Here is a 15,734-nt window from a genome sequence, read left to right as displayed (position 1 = left end):
TTTCAATTCCTGATTCCCCTCCTTTTGCCACCCACCATTTTCTTCCCTTTTCCTGAATTCAATTATGCCCACCCCCTCAGGGTTGTATTTTGCTGAGTGTGTATAACAGTTCCGCGTTTAGCTTGGCCCATTTTAACCTAACAATTTTTGTGTTTGTGTATCTTACTAACCTAACTAATAACATTAATTTTATTTTTATTTACTAATCCTACTAACAAACTACATGAAAATAAATTAGAAACACAATAGTTACATATAAACATACAGCACATTTTAAAAAAACACTAAGGACAATTTGTAACAACGGTTACACTATCCTCCCGCCTCGGTAAAATAAATAATTAACGTCCGTTTTATTATTTATTTTAACCTAAACAAAGTAGTAACTCATTAAATAATTTTTCAAGACAAATACTATTTTACAAACAAAATTCTCTAATCGACACGGAACAGTAAAATTCTTGCTAAAACGATTGGGGACATGGAACAACAATTCAAAATCAACTGATAATTAAAAGCTAGTTTTCACTAGGAAAACTGCCATAATCAAACATGTGCGATTTTACCCTGTGTGTATGCAAATTATAGCACGATCCCCAAATTACGGTGTAAACGATCTCTGCAGTTAATCCGCTCATTAGGTTTATTCCGCTATACTGGGTATATTCGGGATGAGCTGATGAAGCATGATCAGTCGGCGCCGATCCGCAGTTCAACTGGGATTGTACAACAGAAACTACCAAATGTGTGGACGATATTTTTTTGTAACAAAGTTAATTAATTTTGATTTTACTACTGGTGAATCACAAGATAAGTAAATTTTATTATGTATCGTGATCTTGTTAAGTTGATTTCCGTTCATTTCCAGCCTCATTCCATCGGATGGCCATACCGATTTTCACAGGAATAATTCTGATAACAAACTTTATCATGGTGGATTCTTTATCTGAAGTTTGTTCATTGTAAAGTGGTATGTAAGCTCTGATAGTTGTATCTGACGGCATCGATTTTCGCATTTTTTATTGTGTATGGCGCCATACCTAAAACTTCTACTCTTCTAATTCTTTTTTTAATATTACCTACAATCTATCTCTTACTAACTATGACGTCACCTAATTATGTACATAAATAAATTGAGAGAGATTTAATTCGTTTAGCGAGCTCTCACTGATCTCTCTAACTACAACACAAGTACCGATCCAGACGATCTCCTCTCTGAGCTGCCCTGGAGAAATGACACTGCGCTAACGGCGAGATATCCCCCAACAGGAGCAACTCTCAGAGAGCCGGTTCATCAAACATGGCGGATTTGTTTACTTCCCCTACTAAGTACCTCGCAAAGTGCAACTGCATATGCATAAATGAGGAACATAGGGTTTTTTTCAATATTTTTAATTTTTTTTTAGCTTTCTGCAGTACCCGGGCGAAGGTCTGCAGCGGAAAATATCCCCATTCTCGTCTGCAACCTCGTATGAGCTCGTTCCCCGTCGGGCAATGATTATGCACGGAGTATATACTGGCCCATATTTCGCATTATACTTTGCGACAGCAACGGATTGTTTAAAGTTACGCTTGTAGACCTTTTGCCCTATCTGGTAAGTTGGACAAAACCTTTTATGCTTCAAATTGTATGCTTTAGTGGTTTTTGCATGGCTTTTGCCTAAGTTTTTCTTCACGATCTGGAACAACTTTTTGTTCACTTCACCGCGTAGCTCGTCCCGTTCGCTTACTGGGATGTCCCTTACTTCTCTATCGCGTAGATGTTCGTCACCTTTCGTGATCATCTCGTGCCCATAGAGTATACGGTAAGGGGTGTAGCCAGTAGATGAATGGATGGTTGTATTCAACATTTCTTCTACCTCAGCAATTCTCGTATCCCATAGTCTTTGATCCTCCTGCATATAGGTACGGAGACAAGCATTGATTGTTCTGTTCACCCGTTCCACTGGATTTGCCTGACTGTGGTGGCGGGAATTGAGCCAATGCTGTATATTCCAACACTTTAGCAAACCCTTAAATTCCTTTCCCACAAAAGTTGTAGCATTATCCGTAATCACAACTTCTGGGGTACCGAACCGTCTGAGCCAAAGACTTTCCACGATCCTACAGACTTCTTTACTCTCAATCTTCCTTATTGGCGCTAGCAGAATCCATTTCGAGAACAGGTCCATCATGACCATCAAATGGCAATTCCCCTTTTTGCTACGAGGAAGACTTTGAATGAAATCCAAAGCTAGAATCTGGAAAGGTTTGTTGCTCATCCTTTGATTACCCATTGTTGGGGCAGTTGGTAAGGTTGACGGCTTACACTGTTTGCATATCTCGCAAGACTGCACATAGCGTTTGGCTTGCAGGGCCATTTTTGGCCAAAAGTATCGCAATTTCAAGCGGTGAATGAATTTTTCGTATCCAGGATGCAGTGCCTGATCATGCTCCTGAAACAAAACTTCATTTCTAATCGGTCTGGTAAGCAAAGCTTCCATTCATATCGGTAATCCATTACATCGGTAGGGGATGCAACGAATTTATACATTTTGTTGTTTTCTATTTTGAAGTCAGCAAAGTCGTGTGGATTTTCTTGCACTTTTTGAAAGGTTTTAGTGTACCAATCATCCTGGCTTAAATCTATCGCTTCTACAGCACGTGACAGGGCATCCGGAACCACGTTTTCGGAACCCTTGCGATGCTTTATGACCATGTCGTGCTGTTGTAACAACATGCTCCAGCGGCTTAGCTTGGATGAGGGTTTCCATTTAGAATTCATGATGAATGAGAGTGCTGACGAATCTGTAATCAGAGTAAATTTAGTCCCTTCCACATACGGTCTAAACTTCTCTATCGCCTCTAGGGCGGCGACTCCCTCCTTCTCTGCTGCCTTCCATGCCCTCTGTGATGTCGACAGCTTGCGCGAGAAGTAGGCAATCACAAGCTTCTTCTGGTTTTCGTCTTCTTGTGTCAATATTCCAGCGATGGCCAAATCACTAGCATCGGTTTGAATAGTGAACGGTTTTTTAAAATTTGGGCACGCCAAAATCGGGGCGCATATTAATTTTTCCTTTAAGGTTGAGAACGCTTGTTCGGCGGCTTCTCCCCACTTGACAACTTTCGCTTTACCTTTTAGCAAATCCGTTAGGGGCGCCGACAGTTCACTGAATTCCTCGATAAACCGCCGATAGTAATTTACCATCCCCAGAAATCGTCTCAGTGACCTGACCGATTTGGGACGTTCAAAATTAACTATGGCCTCAATTCTATCAGGATTCGGTCTCACTCCCGACTTCGACAAAACAAAGCCTAAATAGGGTAGCTCCGGCAAACAAAATTTGGATTTTTCCAAATTTATCGAAAGATTGGCCTCTCTCAATCGCCTAGCCACTTCTGTAAGACTCTGTATGTGCTCTTCAAATGTGTTGCTTACAATGACTATATCGTCAAGATAAACAAACACGTTTGGCTCAAGCTCGCCATAACCCAGAACTTGATCCATTAATCTGGATAACGTCGCCGGACTGTTTACTAACCCAAAGGGCAACCTAGTGAACTGGAACAGTCCCTTTCCAAAGACTCTGAAAGCTGTATATTTGCGAGACTCCGGATCCAGCGGAATCTGCCAAAAGGCTTTCGACAAGTCGATGGTGGATAGATATTTGGATGCTCCAAGCCTTCCCAATATGCGATCCTGATGCGGAAGGGGGTACGCGTCTCTGCGAGTTCGCAAATTAAGCTTTCTTGCGTCTAGACACATTCGCACCTTGAAGTTGTCATTATCCTCGCCAGAATCTCCTTTCTTCATCACCGGGACTATCAATAGCGCCCAGTCGCTGTTGGATCTCTCGACGACCCCTGATTCAATCCATTGGTCCAGCTCCTTGTTCACACTTTTCTGAACTTCCGGTGACCAGGGATACGGGTTCATTCTAACGGGGCCAGCATTTTGGAACTCCTCGGCAAACTCTATTCTGTGTGAAATGAGTGGGGTTACCCCTAATTTTTCTCCCTCTTTAAAAGCTTTAAATTGCAATTTTATTTCCTCCAACTGTTTTCTCTGACTATCGGTTAAAACTTCCTCTTCCTGCTCAACTTCTGCTCCCGGTGCTTCACCTAGCATCGCGATTTCTGAAGTGACGGTTGGTTCGATATTGAAAACTTTCCAGAAATTGATCCCCAAAATAAGGCGACGGCTGAGTGTTGGTGCCACGATCGTGGTTATCATTCTGGTCACGCCGTTGAACGTGACGGGCAAGTCAATACAACCTTTGACTTCTAAGGTTGATCCTCCTGCTGTTGTAAGTTTCAGATTTGTGGGCTGTAATTTCAATTTTAAGTCTCGTATGAGCTTACCGCTACCGATTCCTAACACTGTCATTTGTGCCCCACAATCTAGCAGTCCTATCACCTCTACACCCATTACATTCACCTTGACGAATGGCCGGTTATCTCCCTCAACTCGCAAAATCAACTCGTCGACTTCTGCTCTGGTCGAGACGAATTTAGTTAGAGGCTTTTTCGTGACCAATCGACGACCTCTCACGCCGACGTTCTTTCGTTTTTTAAACAAAATGAGCATTTAGCTGTGGTGACCCCGTGAAATCCACATTTTTCACAAAATATTTGCTTTTCCATCAGGCACGCGCTATGGTGGTGATAATTGCCCCGACAGTTAAAACAAACTGTTTTCCCCGGAATTTTATACTCGGCTAACCTTCGTTTCATGGTTCCTCTACTGCTTCCTTCTTGTGGGTCCTGTCGGCTTGGCAAATATTTTCCATTGGCTTTTCCTGATTGACCCGAATTTCCACTTTGCTTCCAAGTTGTAGTTGGGTTCCTTTTCCATTCATCTGGCTTTGCATTTTGCCAACGGTTATGCTTTTTCTGCTCTCCATCATTCCAGTTCCTCTGATTCACTCTCGACTCGCGATACGGCATATTTGCCGTTACCTCATGTACTTGTGCATGTCTAGTTCGTTGCTCTCCTTCCTTTTTATACAAAAACCAATTTGCCGAATCTAATTTGCGTCCCCAAACCTTCAACATTCTAAGCGTTCGAACCCCTTTCACCAACAACGCATTCTTGTAGTCCGACCTTAAATTTCGGAATACAATGTCGAATTTCCGTTGTTCGGATGGTGGCACAGCCATCTGATCAAAAATGGTTTTGATAGCGTTATAGAAATCTTGAAATTTCTCGTTATACTTTTGCCTCCTTTGAGACGCTTGCTCTTCATAGCGAAAATCCATATCGGGAGGCTGAAATTCCAGTTTCAACTCCGTTATCAATTCTCGCCAGTTTCGAAACTCGTTATTCTTTTTGCCTTCAATAAACCATGTTCTGGCATCCCCGGTAAACAAATGTATCGCTTCCCTAAACAGGTCATGCTTACTTAAATTTTCAGCTTCTGCCATGAATTCTATTTCGGTTACAAATTTATTCAAACTTTTGCCATCATCTTTTCCATCGTACCTAAGCTTCCAATCTGACACGGGTCTTGGGTTTCGTTTCCTATTTCTCTCTTCCTTTTCAAGTTCATCTTGACTCTCATTTCCGCTTTCCTCCGAATCTGCTGAAAAACTTCTATTTTCAGATTCCTCTTCAGATGATTCTGACTCATCCTCACTGCTCTGTCTTTTACTTTTTCTAATCCTCGGTTGGTTTTTCTCTGAAATTCTTCTCTCTAGTTTTCTGTTATTCTCTTTTCTATTCTGTACTTCTGTTCTAATTTCCTTTCCTTTTCCTTTCTCCTGTGAACCTTTTTTTTCGCGCTTGGTCGAAACGACTAAGTCTTTAAACTTGGCTGTAATCATTTTGTCCATATGATCAATCAACTTTTGAAAGAGATCCTCATTCGGTTTCGGTTTTTCATTCCGCCTATCTCGTGGAGTGCTAGTGTTCTTCAGTAATTCCTCATTCTCTTTACATGGTTCATCTTCTTCAACGGAATCACAACTTTCATTTTCCAGTTCTTGGACGCTCAGTTGGCTCAAATCTTTCAATAGTCTCTTCTGTGTTTCTTTTACTGCGTCCGGGTCATTGGACAGCAAAGAGAAATGGTCATTCAACAACATCAATGCTGTTCCTTCCAATCCCTCAGTGTCAAAGTTCTGTTTGAATCGTACCAACCGGAAAAACAAATGCACCAGCCTGGTTTGTAACTGGGCTAATTCTGTTTTCTTTGCTTTCCTATGCTCTAACGCGTATCTAATTTTGGCGAGTTTCTCGTCTATCAGACGGAACTCTTCCTCACATCTATCGTTTTCTATCGAATTTATGATAAAATCTGCTCTTTGCTTATCTTTCCTCATCACGCTTCGTAATTTCCTCTTCTTTACATCTCTAGATTCACCACTAGCAAATTGAACATCGCGGATAAATAATTCGTGCTCCACTTCGTCGTCCAGAAGGTGATTTACGTTCATGGAACGATATTGGAGTGTGTATTCCGAACTCATCGTGCCGATTGATTTTTATAATTTAAAACCGCAAAATGAATAATTTTCAAAATTTTATCAATAAAATTTTTTTTTAATAATCAAAGAACAATGCAAAATAAATATGTTGAACCAATAATTATATGCTTTTGTAAAATCAAATGATATAATAAATCGTGCTATATTTTGTGTTTTGGTTGTGTTGTGTTTTATTCATTCAGGACCTTTTGTGTCTCAGTGTTATTTCACCAAATTTTGTTGTTCCACCCGCCAAATGTTTTGTACCAAAGATTTTACCGTAAGTATTTTACTTTTCTACTCTTTTCGTTTCCGTTCCTAGGCCAATGTCTTGCAACTTTGCTTAATAAATCGTACTTTGCTGCGTTTGGTTCTCATACACATTCAACCAAAGTTAGAATGTGTACTCACCAGCCGCCTTGCTAAAAAAAAATCCTTAGATTTTTTTAAATTCTACTCGATCCTCCGATTACTAACGAAATTTACGTTGGGCGCCAATTATTACTGTTTGGGCAGATAGTTCTCCCGAGAAAGCTCACCGAGCAAGAGACCGTGGATCTTGGATCACCGGGTCGGCTTGCCGCGGGGTAATCGGAGGGACTTCGCGCGGAAAAGTGTGCAACAACTATTGTTTTCCTAGGAGGTTTCTTTTTACCTTTAATTGATAACTTGATTCGATTTCTGAGTTTTTACTTTAATAATTAACTGCGTATCTAAAGGGTGTGCGTGTGTGTATGTGTGAGGGGTGGGCGCTAGCGGATCACTTCTCTTCTCACGGTACGTGCCGACTATCTCGAAGGGTTCTGGTTCTGCTGGGCTGCGTTGCTGTTGCTGCGATGCCACGTTGATGGTTGCGGGGGGGAGGGGAAAACTCGTTGCTGTTCTGCGCTGACTGGAACACTGGCTATGCCTTATCGCGATGGCGGATTCGTGGTTTGGCGGGAATGCGGGTCCTTCGGCGTCTTCCTTCCTTGGCTCGATCGATGGGCCACGGACGATACCGTATTGGCTTCACCGAGAAGGGTCCTCTTTTACGGTTAGGGCCGGTCGCCCGAGGATTAAGCGGGCTCGTCGCTGCCCGAACTCCTTTACGCTTAGGCTTAGGCGGATTTCACCACCTAGGCCGACTCGTGCGAAGTGAGGAACCGACGATCGAATATGGATTCGATCAAATAGCAATAAAAAGGTCCTGATCGGACAAGATTTATTAGCAAGTAGCAACTGAGACGGTGGGTGGGTTGCTTTACCTGAATATGTTTGCCTTGCTTAGCGCAACAATCTGCTCACTTTACTTAGCTTCCTTCTTGCAACTTTTCACTCACTTGTTACTCACACGAACGCCGCGGTACTTCTGACCATTTGGCGGTTTTTCAATTCCTGATTCCCCTCCTTTTGCCACCCACCATTTTCTTCCCTTTTCCTGAATTCAATTATGCCCACCCCCTCAGGGTTGTATTTTGCTGAGTGTGTATAACAGTTCCGCGTTTAGCTTGGCCCATTTTAACCTAACAATTTTTGTGTTTGTGTATCTTACTAACCTAACTAATAACATTATTTTTATTTTTATTCACTAATCCTACTAACAAACTACATGAAAATAAATTAGAAACACAATAGTTACATATAAACATACAGCACATTTTAAAAAAACACTAAGGACAATTTGTAACAACGGTTACACAAACTTGAAACTTTAAACGCGATTATCTCGGAATAGTGTTTTTAAAAAAAAATGACTGCCGTGATCCTGATTGCGGGAAAACTACAGAACCGATTTCCTTCATCTTTTTTTTTTAAATTTTCGTTATTAAATTCGCCGGTCCTTAAACGATCGCTTTCTGAAACATACAGTTACATTTTGCAGCAAAAGAAAATTAATGCAATTTTTAGCGCTCAAAACGTGCATTTTTTGGGGAAAACGTTCCCGTTTGCGCTGAAAACAAAATACTCTTAAAAGCGATCGTTCAAGGACACGGCACACTTATAAACTAATGAAATAATATGAGTTTTTTGAATTCAGTTGACCAGCTGAGTCTCTATCAGGATCACCGCAAGCCTCTGCAAAAAAAAGCGTTTCGGGGAAACGGCCATTACTCCAATAATAATTGGTATATTTAAAAATCAACCGTATTTTTGTTGTTGTTGATAAACTGTACTTTTAGAAAAATACCACTTGGTTGCAATAAAATGGTGCACTCAAAAATAAATTCAAACTTCCCTCATTTTTCTCATTTTCGGCCAAAAAGGTATATAACCCCTTAAGTAGAGATGCGCCGAATAATAGAGCTGGGAAAAAGTTATTTTTGAAAATTACCGAAAATTCGGATTATCGAATAATGATTTAAACTAAACCTTGTCTAGGGTAATCCATTTTAATTCATGAGTAATTTGGTTTTTATTTTTCTCATTTAATCATCATGTTCTGTTGAATATTCGGCCGTCCGTTCGGCCGATTATTCGGCTGAACAGATGGCCGAATATTTAATGAACATGATGATAGGAAGAGGAAAATAAAAACCAAGTTATTCTTGACTTAATGTGACTTATCCTAGACAAGCTCATGTTTAAACACTATTCTGTAAACTGAAAATTCGATATTTTTCACAAAAAACCTTTTTCCCTGCCCTATTATTCGTTGCAACGCAAGTTTTAATCAAGTGTTATTTCAATAAAAAGCAATCATATAGTCTTACACGCATATTAAAAGCAGCTTAACTTAAATAAAACAATGCAAACCAAGCTATGTTGTAAAATTTTACTTAACTTCTCTAAGAGTTTTTTTTTGTCAAAATTGAAGTGACACGTTGTTTTAAGCCTGTAGTACACTCTTTGTCTAATGGTCAAATATTTGACCTTCTGACATAATGGTCAAATTTATTTGGCATCATGGTTGTTGTTTGCCCGTGTTTGCCCCATGTTAAAATTGGAGAGTGACAAACAATTATCTTTGACCAAATTTTTATCTGTCAAAAAGTGCCAAATATTTGACGCTTGGTCAAAGAGTGTAATACAGGCTTTACACCGCCGAATATTTCTTTAAATTATTTTGTGTTGGAACATTGATTGCAAACATCAAAAAGTGCAATAACCATAAAAAGTGCAGTTTGTAAGGAATATCGAATTGAATGTGTTATTTGTTTCTTTTAGTATAACCTTCAACTGTATTCCCTCGTCTTAATATCGTAGATCGTAGTTGACGCGAAGTGATTCATAAAATAATGATTTCCCAACCCGGTGGCATCGGCCTTGTTTCCTGAAGCTGCCGTGAAAGACAGTGGCGCTAGTCTCATCTATGTTTTTTAAGGTTTGTTCACACAGCAGTGTAAGCATGACGAACGAAGCATAATATATGTTGTACAGAATTATGCGCTCGAATCAATTTATTCATGTAAATAAAAGCTTAGCTTAACTTTGTTAATGTTTAAAGGTAGCGTTGATATACTATCTCATTTACAGTCACGTTGAGATGTTAATCCCTAAATCATCGCGCGATGTCAGCCGCCTGCAAGAAACACCGCCGTTCGAAATCGGCATGAATAAACGTTGCGTACATTCTATAATGATGCAACGCATTCATTTTTTGTTTCATCAAGCAAAGCACTCAACGTTATGTGCAATAAATACGTCACCCGAAAACAACACATAAACACACTGCAGCTGAACACCGACACTGTATGCACGTATGAACACTGCTTTTTCCCGTGTTTCGATGAATCAGCTGTCAAATTGCATGTGAAATTGATCCAGTGATCCAGCTAATGGTGGCTTCACTTATGTTGTACGTAAACGTCAGTGATGCCACCGGGTTGTGATTTCCAGATCAGTACGACTACGACTTGAACTGCCTTGCAGAACGGTCGCATTTTACCAACAGCTCGTGGCTTGTCTTAGACTACCGAGAGATATTGGAAGTTTTCCGCTTTCAACAGGAAATCTATCTGTATCTGTTGAATTGCAAAGTATTGAATTTGTTTTTAACGTTTAACGAGTGATTAATGTGTACATTTTTGTTGACAAAAATGTGTAAAGTGAAAGTGAAGTGAATTTTGTTCTGAAATGCCAAGAGGAACCAAAAAAGCTCGCTTTGATGCGGATACGAGGAAATGTACGGCTCCTCCTCCGAGTGATTCAGAAAGCAATAGATATGAAATTCTTTCTATTATAGAGGATCAAGAATTTGAACCTTCTCATTCTGAGCAAAATGTAGGTCTGAAGAAAACTAAAGTTCTAACTATTGTGGAAATAGTTGTAAATTTTAAAGCTTTGCGTTCAGAACTTTCATCATTTCTTTCTGATGTGAAAATTAATTTTCAAATTAGCCGCCGACGCGAAATTCGTATTTTTGCCAAATCTTTTGAAGGCCATAAACATCCATTACAGTATTTGATTGAAAAGATGAACAAGTTTTATACCAATGATGCCAAAAACGAGAGACCGTTTAAGGCTGTTTTGAAAAGTCTTTCAAATGATCAAACTATTCATGAAATTAAAGATTTTTTGACGGAATTACTTGGTTTTTCCCTCAATCAAGTAATTTTGATGAAACGTAAATCAAATGCAAATATTAATAATACTGAAATACACCAGGAAAATTACATGGTATATTTTGATCGTACAAAAGTAAGCAATTTAAATTTTTTAGAAAAAGCACGTGTTTCATTCAATGTGCGAATAAAGTGGGAAATTTTCAACAGACATGGAGGCATCCATAATCTCACGCAATGCCGGAATTGTCAAGCATATGGCCATGAAACTCGCAACTTCCATATGACAACAAAATGCATGATTTGTGGTGACTCATCTCACACAAAGGACATCTGTCCTGTGAAAGAGACCACTGATAATTTCAAATGTGTAAGTTGTGGGGGTAAACACAAACCAAATTTCTGTTAGGTCAAAAATTATTTCTTCCAGACAGCGTAGGTATACAAAAGAACTTGCTGTCAATAATATTCAAGTAGGTAATCAAAAAAAACCTTCAATACTGTTCAGGCAACACCAGCCTTTCCTGTAGCTAGTGTGTCTGTAGGTAATGTTTCAAATTTAGAAAACAACAAATTGAAAACAAATAATCCTGTTCAGGCACCACCAGGCAATTCCTTTCAGGTAATATTTCGAATTCAAACAGCAACAAGCCTTTCGTGTTTGGTGCTGAAAAGTAAGCTAGTATTGATTTAGGTAGTCCAACTCCCGAGAAGATTGACTACCTACAGCAATCCATGCTGCAACTAATGTCCGCTTTGTTGAACTGTAACTCGATGTACGAGGCTGCTCAAGAAGGTATAAAATTTACAATTAATATTGTTATGAAATTGAAATTCAGCAATGAATTTAAATAATGCTATAAATTTTCTAAATTGGAATGGTTGCTCTTTGAAAGGGAAAGAAGATGATTTTTTTAATTTTCTAACAGTCCATCATGTGCATATTGCAGTTGTGATTGAAAAGCTTTTAAAGCCTAATATTTAACTAAAAAGAAACCCCAACTATATAGTTCAAAGGTTCGATGGAATTGATGTTGTCGGAGGTGGAGTTGCAATAGTTATCCACCGTCGAATAAAACATCATGTTATGGCCCATCTTGAAACGAAGGTTATTGAAAGTTTGGGAATTGAAACCGAAACAGATATTGGTATTTTATTTAAAGCCGCAGTGTATTTACCTTTTCAATGCACTGGTGATCAGAAAAATCATTTCAAGGAAGATTTACAAAAACTCAAGAGAAATAAATCTAAGTTTTTTTTATCATCGGTGATTTTAATGCAAAACATCGATCGTGGAATAATGCACTATGCAACTCGGCTGGATTTCATTCAGTTTTATTTCCAAATGCTCCTACATGTTTTTCTTCTGTTAGGAATCCATGCACAATTGATTTGGTATTAACAAATCAAAGTCATTCATGCAGTGATTTGTTAACTCATGCTGATTTTGATTCTGATCATCTTCCTATAACTTTTTCCATATCCCGTGAAAATATTTTAAATTCCACTAGGTCAATTATCACAAGGCCAACTGGGATCGACATCGTACCACAATCGAAGAAAGCTTGAATTCTGATATTGTTCTACAAAACAGTGCTGACATTGACGGAGCATTGGGAGATTTGTGCAGTTTAATACTCAATGCCCGGAACTTCCTAAAGCTAGAGTGAATGCCCGAAACTTTCCTAAGGCTAGAGTGAAATTTAATACACCAATAATTGACAATGAGCTTCAACTTGTTATACGTTTGAAGAACATACGGAGACGTCAATATCAAAGAACTCGTGATCCTGCTTTGAAAGTTATTTTTAAAGATTTACAATCGAAAATCAAAAACAGATTCACATTCTTGCGAAATACAAATTTCTTGAGAGAAGTTGAACAACTAAACCCATTATCCAAACCTTTCTGGAAGCTTTCGAAGGTTCTTAAGAAACCTTCAAAGCCCATTCCAGTCCTCAAAGATGGTGACCACATATTTCTTACGAATGAACAAAAAGCTCAAAAACTCAGCAGTTCAAGAGTGTTCATATTTTCAATTTGAACGTAATTAGTCCTTTTGAAAATGAAGTATCACAAAAGTATAAACAGATCACCATTCAAGAATTTCTTCCTGAAGAGGTACTAGAAACAAACTTGAATGAAATACGAACTATTATCAAGAACTTTAAAAACATGAAAACACCAGGAGATGATGGGATTTTTTATATCCTCCTCAAAAGACGTCCCGAAAGTTCTTTAAACTGCTTGGTGAGAATTTTTAACAGATGCTTTGAATTGTCATATTTTCCCTCAAAATGGAAAAATGCCAACGTCACTTTACGAACTAATTTCATTTTTGTCATATGACTTACATTTTTTTTATATGACTTACATTTTAAGTTTAGTAAAGCGGGCAATGTATGCAGTTTGCGAGGATGCGAAAATGAACGGGAATAGAAGGTGTGACCTTTAGGCTTAGAAAAAATTTCCCTCGTCCAGACGGGACTCGAACCCGCAATCTCCGTTGTCTCCGGCAAGGTGTTTTGGCCAATTAAACTACTGGGAAAGCTATAACAAGTTCTAAACCAAAGTCGAATCACCCTCTACTATTGTGTTCCCGTATCTCAGCACGCCAACGATGAACTGCACACACTGCCCGGTGGGAGTTTATTTTTGTAACTGAGAGAGTGATCTCTTCACGCACACAGTGTATAACGACTTATTATATCTACAGTGGTGCAAGCGATGAGACACGTCAGTTGCTGGCTAAACTCCGAACGCGTATCACGGAAGAGCTCCGTTGGCTGAATTCACTTTACGAACTAATTTCATTTTTGTCATATGACTTACATTTTAAGTTTAGTAAAGCGGGCAATGTATGCGGTTTGCGAGGATGCGAAAATGAACGGGAATAGAAGGTTTGACCTTTAGGCTTAGAAAAAATTTCCCTCGTCCAGACGGGACTCGTACCCGCAATCTCCGTTGTTTCCGGCAAGGTGTTTTGGCCAATTAAACTACTGGGAAAGCTATAACAAGTTCTAAACCAAAGTCGAATCACCCTCTACTGTTGTGTTCCCGTATCTCAGCACGCCAACGATGACTGCACACACTGTCCGGTGAGAGTTTATTTTTGTAACTGAGAGAGTGATCTCTTCACGCACACAGTGTATAACGACTTAGTATATCTACAGTGGCGCAAGCGATGAGACACGTCAGTTGCTGGCTAGACTCCGAACGCGTATCACGGAAGAGCTCCGTTGGCTAAATTCACTTTACGAACTAATTTCATTTTTGTCATATGACTTACATTTTAAGTTTAGTAAAGCGGGCAATGTATGCAGTTTGCGAGGATGCTAAAATGAACGGGAATAGAAGGTGTGACCTTTAGGCTTAGAAAAAATTTCCCTCGTCCAGACGGGACTCGAACCCGCAATCTCCGTTGTCTCCGGCAAGAGATCACTCTCTCAGTTACAAAAATAAACTCCCACCGGGCAATGTGTGCAGTTCATCGTTGGCGTGCTGAGATACGGGAACACAATAGTAGAGGGTGATTCGACTTTGGTTTAGAACTTGTTATAGCTTTCCCAGTAGTTTAATTGGCCAAGACACCTTGCCGGAGACAACGAAGATTGCGGGTTCGAGTCCCGTCTTGACGAGGGAAATTTTTTCTAAGCCTAAAGGTCACACCTTCTATTCCCGTTCATTTTCGCATCTCTCTTCTATAAGCAAACTGTTTGAAAGAATGATTCTTAATAGCATGATGACACACATCAATGAAAATTCAATTTTTTCAAATGAGCAGTTTGGATTTCGCCACGGGCATTCGACTACTCATTGTGGTGTAAAGGAAAAGGCTCAGTCAAACGCTGAGGCCGATCGAAAATTGTCTATGTAAAACGGACAGCGTGATTACCAACACGCGCGAGAGCAATGCGAATAAATACCGCTGAGCTGGGCTCTAGCGGCTGGAACATTGTATAACAGTTTGTTGATCTCTGATCCGAAATCCCGTAGTTCACCGACCCCCAGTTGTAAAAAGGAAGATATTAAAATTGGCGACGAAGTTAATTTGGTACGCGTGTGCAAAAAGTTGAAAAAAAAAGTGGAATAGCTATTCATTTGTGCAAAGGCACAAGGAAGTTTGAACATTTTTTTAGAGATTATGAAGCAAGGCAACGGCCGTAAGTGAGTTTTGCGAGAAGAAAAAAAAACAGTTATTTGTGTAAAATATTTAAAAAAAAATCGGGCGCAACGGTGCTAATTTTTTGTTGAAAAAATAGTGATATTCTGGGGGAAATTGTGTGAAGGCAAAGGTCTGAGAATAGCAATGGGCAAGATCGATCCGATTTTTGCAAAATCGATCTTTTTAGGTCGATTCATCGACTTTTTTAATCGATTTCTTTGCGCGCGATCTTCTACTGAATCGATCCTTTGGATGGCAAGATCGTTTTTTTTTTTTCGCCTGAAAACTAAATGTGTGCAAAACGGATTCAAGACAATAGTGATTGCATTTATTGTTGCTAGCGTAATCTGCGGCCGAATTCCGAGAACACTGTTTTTTGAAGAGAAGAAAATTTCTTTATTTATAGTATACAAAATTTTTTTCTTCTCTCCAAAGAAGTGTGTGCTCGGAACTCGGACACTGATCTGAAAAATGTATAAATTTTTTACCGGGATGGCCATAGTTTAAAAATGGACTAAAGTTTAGTAGACATGAAACCGAGAAAAACGCATTTCAAATGTTTTTGTTGGTTTAAGCAATTGTCTACGTCCATGACAACTTTTTTCATGAGTATGTCACCACCCCCACAAGGTTCCAGAATA

Source organism: Wyeomyia smithii, chromosome 3 (assembly GCF_029784165.1).
Source record: "Wyeomyia smithii strain HCP4-BCI-WySm-NY-G18 chromosome 3, ASM2978416v1, whole genome shotgun sequence".
Classification (NCBI taxonomy): Eukaryota; Metazoa; Arthropoda; class Insecta; order Diptera; family Culicidae; genus Wyeomyia; species Wyeomyia smithii.
Note: the sequence above shows the minus strand (reverse complement) of the source record.